General features: G+C 55.5%; 1 long non-coding RNA gene across 1 annotated transcript; it reads left to right on the top strand.

The window, feature by feature from the left end:
• The first annotated feature begins 1,553 nt into the window (after nt 1-1,553).
• LOC127484715 (uncharacterized) lies at nt 1,554-5,356 on the top strand. The gene is made up of 3 exons (XR_016227208.1): nt 1,554-1,756; nt 2,789-2,917; nt 5,225-5,356. It is a non-coding gene; the product is annotated as an uncharacterized LOC127484715 (long non-coding RNA).
• Nucleotides 5,357-11,975: the final 6,619 nt, after the last annotated feature.

The raw sequence follows: 11,975 nt of genomic DNA, 5'->3' as shown, positions 1-11,975 counted from the left end.
TAATCGTCTTTCTCCAGATAAGGAAACCAGAGAGATAAAGGGGTTGTTTGAAATAAAAAACCCACCAGGTGATAAACCAGGGAACCGAATTCCTAATACCACATCCTCTAGTTCTAAACTAAGCTAGGAGCCGGCACTGCGGTACAGCTGGTTCACAGCCGCCGCTGGGGATACCTGCGGCCCGTATTGGAGCGCCAGTTCGAATCCTAGGTGCTCTGTTCTGATCCAGCTTCCTGCTAATGCACCTGAGAGGCTGCAGATGGTGGCTCAAGTGCTTGAGTCCCTGCCCTCCCTGTAGGAGACCCGGATGGAGCTCCTAGTTCCTGCCTATGGCTGGCCCAGCCTTGGTGTTGCAAGCATTTGGAGGAGATGAAACAGTGAATGAAAGATCTCTCCCTCTCTCCTCCTGCCTTTTGAGCAGGTGGAAATAAACCTGGAGAAGGAGAAAAAGAAATAAGAATGCTTTAAAAAAGAAAGTCAAAACAAAACCAAAAACCATGCAAACTTCCAGAAACTTCCACTGACGCTGTCCAGTCACCCCATTCAAATCACTAAGAATCTTTGGCTGCAAATGGAGGGCCGAGGGTAAGCATAGAAGCATTTGGTCCGCTGTGAGGCACAGGCTGCTTGGTGGTTAAAACCCCCTCGGTACTTTGGATGAGGAAGGAGACAGAGATACAAAGAATCCTTTGGAGGGGAATAGATCACAGGGCTACACACACAGGCAGACTCACCTGGATGCTCTGAGTCTCAGGCTCGCGCTGGGGGCGCCGACAGGTTCGCCCTTAGCACGGCAGGTGCAGAGCCTGCACGCCTACCCACAGGAGGCATTCGTGACACCCGCTCAGCGGCAGGAGCATAGCAGCTGCGGGGTGCCTACTACTTCCGGGCAGTGAGGATTCCTGGCTGCACAGCTGGCCTCGCTGCTGCCCGCTCAGCCTGGGAGCCAACACTGTGGCATCCTCGAGGCAGTCCTGGGGACAGTCCCCTTCCCTTCTCCAGGGACTTCCTGGCCACTGCCCAGGAGACAGGCAGGTGTCCCAGCAGGGGCAGCAGCTCCCCGAAGGTGCACAGGGCTCTGGGGGTGGGAACACCCTGCAGGGCTGGGCAGAAGCTGTTGGCGTCGCAGAAGTCGGCTGCAGAGAGTGGACATGTCCAGGACAGACTGTGGCAGTGACAACAGTGACAAACTCTTCCATTTTTACGACAGCGACTGTGTCTGCTACACACATTGGCTCCAGTCCTTCCCACAGCCTTGCTGGTCTCACATTCTACCCCCCATTTTCCTGTTGAGCAAATAGAGGCCTGGAGAGCGTGCTTTGAGTTCACCACTTGTAGGCGGCATGGTCAGGATTTGAACCCAGGGCTTTATGACTCCAGTGCTTGGATGCTGTGCAGGGTTGAATATCACTTCCCCTCCCTCTGGCTCCAGCCCAAACCTGCCCACGTGACCTTATTTGGACGCAGGCTCTTAGCAGGTGTAATCAGTTAAGGTGGGGTTCTACTGGGTGAGGGCGGGCCCTACAGCCAATCTGGTGTTGTTATAGGGAGGAGGAGCTTGGACCCAGAGACAAGACACACATGGGGAAGCAGCCATGCCAGAGCGCGTGCGGAGACTGGTGTGGAGCAGCTACAAGGGCCTCTAGAACTGCCGGCCACAGCAGAAGCTGGACGAGACCAGGAAGGACCCCGCCTGGGTGACAGTGGCCCTGCTGACCCCTTGCGTCCACCTGCTGGCACCCAGCAGCATGCAGTGGTAACCTGACGCGGCTTCCAGCCGCCCCGTCTTTGGCATGGGTCAGGGCGGCCCCTTGGCAGGAAGGACTTTGGTGCTGGGGTTGGGGGCCTGCAGGAGGCGGGGTGAGGCTGCCCACACACACCTTGACCTCCACCGTGGTGCTCCAGGGCAGGTGTAGGACCAGGGTGCTTCCTGCTCTGGAAACGGAAGACAATTCTAACTCAGCCTAAAGACCCAATGCCACCGTGGCCCGTCCCTCCCCTCTCCATCTTCTTCCTCCTCAGGAACCCGCCCAAAGCGACCCTGCAGTTGTGGGTCCAAAGCTGACAGCTCTGTTTGCAAGACAGGCTCCCAGCTGAAGGCTCTGCAATGTTTCCCTCTCACTGTTGTTTTGGGTCCGGGATCACAGTCCACCACGGTCACTCGGTGTCTCTGGGGGCCACCGCAGCAAGTCCCTCCAGACTGTGTGGTTGGGTGCACCCTGCCAGGGGAGCACCCAAGGAGAATGGGCCGCCCTCTGCTTGCTGCCTGAGGGGAAGTCTCCGGGCCCCAGTCACAGTGCATTGCTGTACTTCCTCTGGCACCCGTCTCCCCACGTGACAGTGGTCCTGGTTTCTCCCTTTTTGGGTTCCCAAGAGCTAACATGTGGTAGGGTCGTTGTAACTGTTTGTGCACTGCACACATCCTTCCACTCGCCGTCAAGAATCTTGAGTCTTGCAAGCCAGTTCGCTCACCGATGGGGCCACTTGGAGCAGGGGAGTGCCATTTTGGACCTCCTGCCGAGCGTCTGCTGTCACCTGAGCGAATATGTGATGAGGAGGCAACCTGGGCTCGGAAAGGTGGCCTCACAGCGCAGACGGGGGAGGGAGCCGCCGGAGTCCGGGTCTGCAGACTCGGGAGTGGCCTCCAAACCCGGTCTATTCCCAGCACGCCCACTCCCTCCAAGCAACCATCTATTCAGAGGCTGTGGGACGCCACCGGGGTCCAGATGGTGCAGAAACCAAATGGAAAAACTCGCACCGTCTCTGAGTCGAGCATTCTTCCTGCTAGGTGTCTCCGAATCTCCTCAGTCCACCTCCCTGAGGTTCCCCAGGAGGCCAGGGATAAGGACCTCCTACCCAGAACCTTGTCATTGCTGTCGCAGAGTGACTGTCGTCCTGGAAGGTCTGGGAACGGGAGGTGAGCTTTCTTACCCCCATCAGACCCCGGAGCTTTGCGAGCCGCTGGATCTCCAGTGCTAGGAGATGGCTTTTTCCTAAGCAGGTGATGATGGAGATGGTGGTGATGATGATGATGGTCATGGTCATGGCCATGATGGTGGTGATAGAATTCTGATGACAATGTTTATGGTTTTGATGATGGTGATATGACGGTGATGGTCATGGCCATGATGGTGATGATAGAATTCTGATGACAATGTTTATGACTTTAATGATGGTGACAAGACAATGATGATGACAGTGACCAAGTAATGATGATGGTGGTGATAGTGATGAGGATGATGATGGTCATAGCTGTGATGGTGACTGTAATGGCGCTAATGATAGAATTCTGATGACGACGATGGTTGTGGTTGTGATGGTGGTATCATGTAATGATGGTGATGGTGGTGAAGTGCTGAGATGGTGACCGCGGTACTGACATAACTCTGAGTCCCCGCTTGTTGAGGATGTGCTGTGGTGCGCGCAAGTTTCCACACTCAGTCCTCGCACAGAACCCTGTGCAGGATGCTCTCCCCATTCTACAGATGAGGACACTGAGTCACCTCTCTGCACTCGAGCCCTGGTGGCCGTTAAACTGCCTCCCACTTCCTGACACTGCTGCCTCCAGACAGAGCACGGAAGGGCCTTCCAGAATGTTCCACCTTTAGCTCGCCTTTCGCTCCCACAGAGGACAAGCCTACTTGGCCTGCAGGCTTTTGCCCTACAAGAGACTTAATTTACTTCTGCCCAGAAACCAGCGGGATCTCCCCATGCTGCTGCTGCGCCCCCCGGGGAAGTGGGACCCAGCATGAGGGCGGAGATTTCCATGACCCCTGGGGTCACCTTGGCAGGAAGGCTGCAGCCCCCCTTTAACCTGTCAGTGGCTTGTCTTAGCATCAGCCCGGTTTCCGGTGTCCAGGTGGAGCCTAATCAGGGCTAAGCAGTTTGAAGTCTGAAAAGCACCATTATCTCTTGCTCCAGGGTCTTCCTTCTCCAGGCCTCCAAGCAAAATACAGAAACACACACGGGTTTCTAATGCAAATTGGGTTTGAAGAGGCTGGCTGGGCTCTCAGGAGTTCCTGGTCGCCCACCACAGAGGGCACACCCCAGGGGGCACCGTTGCCTTGGGCAAAGAATTTCCTCTCATCAAGACAAAACCCAGATACAGCCGCTTCCCCCTTTCAGACCCCACCGGGCTGCCGTCCCGCCCCCAGCATCCAGCTGGAATGTGTCGGTGGGATTCCCAGCTCTGCGCTCCCCTCCCCCGGCCCGCCCCCTCCCGCTGCCTGGCTCGGCGCACCGTGCACGCACCACACTGGCTCACACCCACACACACAGTCACCCAGTGCACTCACACCGTTCTCACACGGTCACACATAAATGCTCATTCACACCCACACACGTGCATGTGCACACGGACACACAATCGCACAGTGCACTCACACAGTTCCTGCACACCCTGCAGACACGCTCGCATGTGTGTGTAAGGACTCAAACACACACACAGGTACACCCTTGCACACCCACTCCCAAGGAGACACCCTCCCCTCGTATGCTCACACACCACACACACACATTAACACACGGACACACACATATAGACACGTGTCTGCACCGTGCTCACACTCATATTCCTACACACACACAATGCTCGTGTGGACACTCAGCACGTGTCCAAAGACAGCCACTCACACACGTGCACACACGCTCTCAAAAACTCCTTCAGGTGCAGACACTTACACACGTGTGCACGCGTGGGCATCACACACTCCTTGGCCCTTCCCTGCTAACCTACTCCTTTCTCCCTGATGTCATTTTTGTGCACTGTCTTGGTGTCTTCGCCTCCTCCTCAGCCTCTCCCAGCCCCGGGCCCCCCGGTTGTACCACCTGCTGCCCTGTGAGTGCCGCAGGCCCCCAAATGCCCTTGGCCTTAATGGACATTTTCTTCTGAACGTCTGGCACCAATGCCACCTCCCGTCTGGGAGACACCATCTGGGACCCTCACATCCCATATCTGAGTGTCGGAGAGTCCAGCTTCCTGCTACTGTGCACCCTGGGAGGCAGCGATGATGCAAGGACTTGGTCCCTGCCACCCAGGCGGGAGACCTGGAGTGAGTTCTGGGCGCCTGGCTTCAGCCTGGCCCAGCCCCAGCGCTTGTGGGTATTTGGGGAGTGAACCTGTGCATGGAAGATCTCTGTGTGTCTGTCTCTGTATAACATCATCCACACAGAATTAAATTGTTTGACCCTAAAAGCTAACTTTTTTCCCCGTTGATTCTAAAAGAAATGCAGGCGCACTGGCAGGGAGCAGGATCAGAAGCAGAGCGGCCGGGACTTGAACTGGTGCTGTGACATGAGACGCCTGCATCGGAGCCCATGCTTCATCCACTGCATCACAACGCCGGCCCAGTGTCTCATCCTCAACAGAAACAGAAGCCAATACCCGTGCGCTGGGGGGAGGGGGGGCTCCCCGCACCCCACCCGCCACCCCCTACCCCCAGCTCACCCTGGGGAACTCGCCCGTGAGCCTGGAAGCTCTTCCCGGTTCCCAGCCCGGTTTCCCTCCTCCTGTGCCAGGCCTGATAGAAAGCACCTGGGCCCACAGGGACCCTGGCTGCGCTTCCAGCGCGCTGGATGGCCACAGGCCAGAGCCCGTACTCCATGACCCCAGGGCCCGCGCTGGCCTGCGACTTATTTTCCTTGGCCCGTGCAGTGTTCTTACGAATGTGCAGTTAGTTGCCAACATTTCAAAACTGAGAGATTTCCCATGAAACACACACACAGTTTCCAGCTCCTCTGGAGAAGTCAGAGGCGCCAATCACTCTGGGTCCGTGTTCCCTGGTGGCTGTGGGAAAAAAACAGGCAGTAGCTGTCCTGTTGGGAGGACCCTGGCCTCCAATTTGCCGCAGTCCCCACCATGCCCTATAGTCCCAGCATCTATGTCTCCTGCCTGGCCCCTGTGGCACTGCAGTTGATGTTGCCAACCTTGGGCAAGTGATTAGACCCCGTCAGCAAAATCAAGGGGGTGGATCAGGTGGTCTTTAGGGATCTTTTCAGCCAACAGTCTGTGGTTTTTAGCTGCAAGCTTGGTTTCTCCCTGTAGCCAACCCTGATGTGCAGGCTTGGGGACAGGAATGAGAAGTTGTTCCAGAACACTCTTCCCCCACCCCCTCCCACTTTCCGGTGTGGCCCTGGCTCCCTGGGCAGTGAGTGTTGACTGCTGACAGTTGGCAGCACTGACCTCAGCCAACCAGGGAGGGCGTTCCCTAGTCTGCTCCCACCCCCAGAGCAGCCCACAGCCAATGGCTGACTGAGAAGGGTGTGAAGGGCCCGCCCCCTCACCTCAGTGGTAGGAAAACTACCTGTCTGAGGCCACTCTGGCTTCCGAGCTCTCTGTGGGACCAGGCTGAGCCTCGCTCCCCACTCCCCGGCCAAGGCCTGCCGCCACCCCTCCGTCGTCCTGAGAGCCTGTGGCAGGGTCCAGCACCCTGTGTGTTCACTTGTGGTACACGAACATCTGCACGTGTGTGGTCTTGTGTGCATTTCATTTATGCAGATGGCACCCGCAGTCAGCCCCATTCTGCAGCCTTTCCCACTGCACGCTCTGTGCCGGACAGGCGTCTGTTGGAGGCCATCACCACCATCCCATCCCTGGGGCTGCCAGGCTCAGCCCCAAACAACCACCACCCACCCACCACCACCTCCACAAACAGGACAGAAAAAGGGAAAAGAAAGCATATAGCCGGAGCAGTCGAATCTCAGACATCACTGTAGGTAGAGCCCCTGAAATACAAGTGTGCTATAAAGGTTTGTGGAAAAAATGGAATTTAAAGGTAAATTCATTTTGGTGCAAAAAAAAAAAATCTGGAAATCCACGCACACTAGGGGGGTCTTCAAAGAGTTTCTAGGCAGATGTCATGACAGGGCGGGCTAATCCCCCACCTGGGACACACACCGCCCCTATCCCGGTGCCCGGGATCTGGTCCTGCCGCCCCTTGCTACCCGGCTTCCTCCTAACGCGCCCTGGGAGGCAGCAGAAGCAGCTCCAGTGGTTGGGTTCTTGCCACCCTGCGGCTTCCTCTGGCCCCGGGCTTCCTTTAAAAGCGTCCGTTCTCGCCAGGTGGGAGGGCAGCTGCTCGTGTGGGGGCCTGTCTTCCACGGCACACTCCTCGTGTCTTCACCCACGAGCACGGCACCCAGTATACAATAGGTGTGCGTGCAGCACCACATCCAATCTGCACATCCCTGGCGTTTAGCGCAGTGCCTGGTGCCTAATGAGTGCTCAAAGCACATTTGACGAATGGCTGATGATTCTTACGAGGGCAGTTGCCCCGAGAAACGCTGGCGCGCCTCTCTCTCTCGGACCACGTGTCAGAGCCCCGCGCGGCGCAGGAAGCCCACGGTGGCCACCCACCGAAGCCCATAAATCACAGCACACCTTAATGACTGCGCCACCACCAACATCTGTCTCTCTCACCTGCAAACGTCCTTTGAAACTCACTCCTAATCATGACTGAAAGCAACATGTTCCCGATTTCCATATTATTAGAAAGAGGTGGAGCTCGCCATAAATGATTCAAGACGTGTCAATCAAATGACAATACAGATGATGCGTTGCTTTAGATGGCTTGCTTTGTTCCAGCTTTCTCCTTCTGGGGGGTTCTCACGCCCTCCCTTTCTCTTTGAAGTGCGTTGGTTAATATTTTATTCATGGCAAAATTTAACAAAGGCTGCATGGCAAAAGAATCCAGGTTAGTATCTGTAAAAAAAAAAAAAATGGTGGTTAGGGGCATCAGCTAGAGACCCTGCCACTCCAGTTGGTCGTCTCAGACAATTCTGAGTCCTCCAAGTTCATTCTACCTCTGGAGGAAGAGCGGGGACACACAGAGTCCCTGCCCTCCCCAGCAGAAATCCTCGTTGTGACAGCCGCTGGGTGACCAGGTGGGAGGCATGACCTCTGGCCCTCCCCTGGGGTGCTGCTCGTGGTGCCCATTCCCGCTTCTGCACAGACCCCAGGCCGCCCACAGTAATGAGGGTTTGGACTTTGCAAGTGCGGTGGTTTGGATGCTGTTGGAGTGTGTCCCCCTGAGGTTCCCATGCTGGAAGCATGGTCCCCGGTATGGCCCCTTTAAGGGGTGTGGCCACGTGGAAGGTGATCTGGTCATTTGGTGGCCCCACCCTTGGGAGGGAATGATATTCTCGCAGGGCCCCAGTTCCCCCAAGAGCAAATTCTCACAGAAAGAACAAGCCTGGCCCCTGTTGCACGCTAGCTCTTCCTCCTGCTCCACCGCCATGGCGGTGCCGTCCTCACCAGGGCCCCAGCGCGTGGAGCTCCTCGGTCTTGGATAAACCGTGAGCTCAGCAGACCTCTTTCCTCCATAAAGCACTGAGCCGCAGGTATTTTATCACAGCAGCGGGAATGAGACTGATACAGCACCCGGCAAACGGCCACCCGCGTGTGCGTCCCCTGTGACACTGGAGTTGTGCTCCCCATCATGTCTCCTGGGGAACCATGAAGATGTCACAAAGCCTGAAGCCCGTGGCAGGGAACCTCTGACCTTATAAAGGTGCTTCCTGTGGGCTCCCCATTTCACTGTCGGGCAAAGCCTGCAGAACCCAGGTGGGCTGGCATGGGTCTGTGGTCGGAGGCTCTGCACCACAGGTGTTTGCTAGACCGCGTCCAGAAAAGTCTACGTAGCTGAAGGTAACAGCAGGGCTCTCCAGACAGATTGCTTTAGTTTAGATTCGTTTCTTGCAGCCTGAATCATCTTCTGAGACCATTACTTACCTATACTCTGCCAAAAATTACAAGTGAAAATGAAATGCCTCATATTTAATCAACCAGCCAATCACCTGTGCTCTTTGTCTTCTGTCGTGAACGTGACCCCGTGTCACAGCCAAAGTGGCCATCCCATCACTGTGGCTGGAGGGGTCCCCGCCCCGTGTGCGCGCCAGGGTGTGTGTCTCCTTCTGTCCGGCTCATGTGCCCTGCAGGGATTGTGAAATCGAGGCAGATTGCGCAAGGGTGGCTGTTTATCACCCGGAGTTATTTTTATTGGTTTGTAAACTGAGCTCTCTTCCTTGGGAACTTCTTGGGGCTGTGGAAAACCCGAGACCCTGTGGAGCGAGGACAGTGTGGGCCAGAGCTGGGAAGAGCCTTGGCAGGGACCCCCTCGCCCAGGGTCAGACAGAGGTTGGCATTTCGGGCATTCGTCTGGGCTGCCTGGTGGAGGTGATGATGGTGATGGTGATGGGGAGGAGGAGGAGGAGGAGGAGACAAGCCTCCCTTTGCAGGGGTGTTCTGGCTGAGATTGTGCAAAATGATCTCAATGACCGACAGGAAGGAAAACGTTAATCTGTGACCCGGGGCTGACGCTGTGGCACGGGGAGTTCAGTGTTGCTGGCGTTGCTGACGTCCCATACTAGAACAGTGGTTCGAGTCCTAGCTGTTCTGCTCCCTTCCAGTCCAGCTCCCTGCTAAAGCTCCTGGGAGACAGCAGGGGATGGCTCAAGTACTTGGGCTTCTGCCACCCGCCTGGGAAACCTGGATGGAGTTCCTGCCTCCTGGCTCCTGGCTCCTGGCTCCTGGCTCCAGGCTCTGGGCTCCTGGCTTCTGCCTGGCCCACACCTGGCTTTGCAGCTATTTGGGTAGCAAACCAATGGATAGAAGCGCGCGCGCGCTCTCTCTCTCCCCTCCTATTACTGTACTTTTCAAACAAATACATAATTTTTTTTTTTTAAAAAGGCAGAGATACAGAGAGGTAGAGACAGAGAGAGAGGTCTTCCATCCGCTGGGTCATTCTCCAGATGGCCACAACAGCTGGAGCTGGGCTGATCTTAAGCCAGGAGCCAGGAGCCAGGAGCTTCTTCTGGGTCTTCCACATGGGTTCAGGGGCCCAAGCACTTGGACCATCCTCACTGCTTTCCCAGGCCATCAGCAGGGAGCTGGCAAGGAAGTGGAGCAGCCGGGACTCACTGGCGCTCCATATGGGATGCTGGCCCTGCAGATGGCAGCTTTACCTGCTACACCACAGTGCCGGCCCCACATATATAAATCTTATATATATGTAATATATATATTTATATTAAGTATACATTTACAAATATATAAATCCCATTTGAAATCTCTACATTGGTTATAAATGTTTAAAGAAATGAAAAAACATGACCTTTCTTCCGTACACTTTAAGCTAGAACACAAGAAGCCCCGAGATTGTATTTTTCTCTATAAAACTATCAAGGAGAACTTGAGCAGTCCTGCCTGCTCCTACTCATTGCTGAGCCACCGACCCAGGGAGATGGCTGTTTAAATGCCTCGGCAAACGGTTAGCCCTCATTCTAAGACCGGCGCCCTCTCCACCTTTTTATCCTCTGCACGTTCAGTGTTGGGAAGTATCTCCCCCAGTTCCAGGGACAGCTTCACCATTTTGGCCACCAGACCCACCCTGGCCTGTTTCTCCTGCGACTCGGCTGGTTGATTTCGGGGGTCGGCTGCTCTGGGGCTTGGCGTCAGGTGTTCGGTCAAACTGGGTGTTTCGTGGAAGTATTGTTTAGGTAAGATCTGTATTTAAGTCAGCAGACGTTGAGGCAAGCAGATTGCCCTCTGTGCGTGTGGTGAGCCTCGTCCAACCAGGTGAGGATCAGGACAGGTAAGGAGTTTCCCTGAGAGCGCAGCAGCTCGGCCGCCCGTGCCTCGGCGCTGGAACCCAGAGCCCTTCTTCCCTGGGTCTGCCTGCCCTGCGCGGCTCACCTTCCCCAGGCTCCACAGCCGCCTGAGCCAGCTCCTCGAAACCTCACGCTGCCTATCCATCCGTTCATCTGTCCACCTGAGCGTGTGTCCGCCCGTCTGGTCATACACCTGTCACACCTGTCTATCATCTGCACGCTCGTCTACTTACCTGCACGTCTATCTTCGTTTGTATCTGTCTGCACACCAGTCTGTGCATCTGTCTGCATGTCTGTCTGTCTATCCTATTGGCTCCGTTCCTCTGGGAAACCCAGACCAATACAAACCCCACTGATGTTCCATTCAACTCCAGCGTTACGGCTTCTCATTTCTCTGCTGTACTGCCCGTCGTCTTTGTTGGCCAGTTTCTCCCTCTTCTCTCCTCTCTCCTCTCTCCTCTCTCCTCTCTCCTCTCTCCTCTCTCCTCTCTCCTCTCTCCTCTCTCTCTATCTCTCTATCTCTCTATCTCTCTCTTTTTTCTCTCTCTCTCCTTACTTATTTGCAAGGCAGAGTTGCAGAGAAAGGGAGAGACGCAAGGAGACCTTCCCTCTGCTGGTTCACTCCCCAGATGGCCACAAGTGCCCGTTCATGGAACGCCAGCATTGCAGGTGGCAGCTTTAACATGCCACGTCGCAGCCCCGCTCAGCCGGTTTCTTCTTTTCATTCTCCATCTGCGTCCGATGTCGCGTGTGTTACCGCTGAAAGCCAGGGCAGCGACACAACTCTCCCCTCAGCGGCCTGCCAACAGCCTTTACAAGAAGCGTGGTGACCGGCCATCGATCGGACGCGCATCTGCTGTTTGCGTAGTGATTTGTGAGCTGAAGAGAGAGCAGCGGCGTTTGCACTTGACGCAATTATTCACACCTGATAGACCGTGGAGCGTGGAATTGGAGACACGTTGCTGGGGACAAGTGTTATTTTTTAAACACGATAACCGAAACTCATGCCTATCCAAAGTGAGCAAAAGTGAGGACTGCTGTCGCAATTAGTGACAGCTGGCACTTCAGGGCCCAGGATCCACGCCAGGCAGAAACCCAAATGGAGCCCTGATCGCTACCTGAGTGCTCCACGTATCTTAACTCATCTGATGCTTGAAACTGATCAGGCGTGAGGCCGGGACTGCGGGCTCCCAGGCACTCGGCTTTCCAGTGTGAGTCATCTGCCGGGTTCCACTGTGGGCGCCATTTGATGTTGGGCTCGTTTCTCAAGATGGATTTTTATTTGAAAGGCAGAGTGACAGAGAGAAATAAAGAGAGATTCTCTATCTGCTGGTTCACTCCCCAAATGGCTGCAACAGCCAGGGCTGAGC

This window comes from Oryctolagus cuniculus, chromosome 21 (genome assembly GCF_051225735.1).
Source record: "Oryctolagus cuniculus isolate XC-2025 breed Fujian yellow rabbit chromosome 21, ASM5122573v1, whole genome shotgun sequence".
In the NCBI taxonomy this organism is placed as follows: domain Eukaryota; kingdom Metazoa; phylum Chordata; class Mammalia; order Lagomorpha; family Leporidae; genus Oryctolagus; species Oryctolagus cuniculus.
The sequence above is the reverse complement of the archived record's forward strand: the minus strand, read 5'-3'. Positions and strand labels throughout refer to the sequence as shown.